This window comes from Microcaecilia unicolor, chromosome 11, assembly GCF_901765095.1.
Source record: "Microcaecilia unicolor chromosome 11, aMicUni1.1, whole genome shotgun sequence".
Taxonomy (NCBI): Eukaryota; Metazoa; Chordata; class Amphibia; order Gymnophiona; family Siphonopidae; genus Microcaecilia; species Microcaecilia unicolor.
Window position 1 is genome coordinate 187,261,481 of NC_044041.1, and position 1,665 is coordinate 187,263,145.

Sequence of the window (1,665 nt, forward strand, 5' to 3'; positions counted from 1 at the left end):
CGGTCCTGAGAGGCCATGTGTCCTGTGTAGTGAGGTGGTGGCAATGCTGGTGACATTTATGTATCAGTCTGTATCGTTACCCATTACAGCTCAAAGAAAAAAAACAGTTTGACCCATGGACTAGAGGTGTAGCCCTAGTGATTAGAAAGGTGAGCTGAAAACAAGGGAAACCACAGTTCAAATCCCACTTTTTCCACTGATGCTCTTTGGACAAGTTACCCAGTTCCAGGATGGAGGGTTCTTCAGGCAGTCCTGGTTTTGAACTTATTTCCATGAATGTATTATAGTGTTAGTAGTACTTGATTCCACACATTGAAATCAGTCTGTGTGTCCCACGGGGCATCAGGATGGGCTTATCTGAAATCCAGGGCTGGCCTGAATCTTCCTCCCGGCACTGGATAACTTGGCAGCTTGTTGGGGGATTTTTCAGAGACAGGCTCTTGAGATGCACTGGGTTTGATGGTGCAATTATAGGGTGCTCCTCTTGGCTTCCTCCCATTCCCCCGCTGAGTGAGCGGTTGACTAGATGCTTATTTGAAGATAATTGTTTTCAGTAAAGTGTGGGTAGTCAGAGCTTTTGGTAAACTGTAATTAGAAGTCTGGGAGAGGAACCACAGAGCATACACAAGCTGCAAAGACAGAAAGTGAGTAAGTGAGGATTTCTCCTGCAGCTTGGAAGCGCTATACGTGCCTTTCGTTTCCCGCTGAGCCTCATTGCTTGGGTGTCTTTGGCCCTTGTGTCCTTCCCTGAACTTCAAAGACAGCTGCCTGCAGTATCGCAGTGAGCCGGATGTGTTAGTAATGGGAATTAGTGTAATATGTTATACGCTAATTATTAAAGCTGGGGATAAGATTCATCAGAGTGTGTTGCATTCTGCCATCTGAGTGTCGGGTGCATGCTAAGGATAAATGGGCTCATTCTTGGTGGGTGGTTTGATCTTTTTTTTTTTTTTTTTGCCTTTTTATTCAAGCAGGATCCATATGTGCTCTGTTTTATGCCACTGTGCTTCTGAATTATATATTTTAAGTTTTGCAGTACATGATGGTAGTTAACAAAGAAATTAACTCATCCAGTCTTCCAGTTGAGATTCTTCCATTGTGGGTAGATGTATTATACATTTCCCATATGGAAACCAATACCAGTCCTCCCCTACCCTATATAGTTTCTTTTTAATTTGACCTCTTAATCTTTTATCCACCTCTGCCTTCAATATCTGGCTCACAAGTGCAGGCCCCCACCTCCTCAGTTGGTAGACCATTTTAAGCCTTGTCTTCTTCAATGCTGTGGTTTTTTTTTTTAAGGTGTCAAGAGCAAATGGCTGTGTTAATTTTTTTGTGACTTTGTGCACTTGTGATTTAAAGAATCTTCCTCCCTCCTGCCTGAAGTTTACAAGTTCTTGACTATTTCTACTGCTATCTCGTATATCTTGCATGGGGCTCTGTTGGGTCTTGGCACAGCTGCAAATATTCCTTCTGGCGGGATGTGACCAAGCAGGAAGAGTTTCCCAGTCTCAGGGTATTTGAAGTGGTGATTCTATGTCAGCAAGGAAATGTTTCCTGGAATGAAAAGGGTTCCTGTGCTGCCATTTCGTGGGCAGGGAATCTGGTGTCTTCATTTGCACAATACATCAGAGCCTACACCATATTTCGATTTCCTTTGTCTCC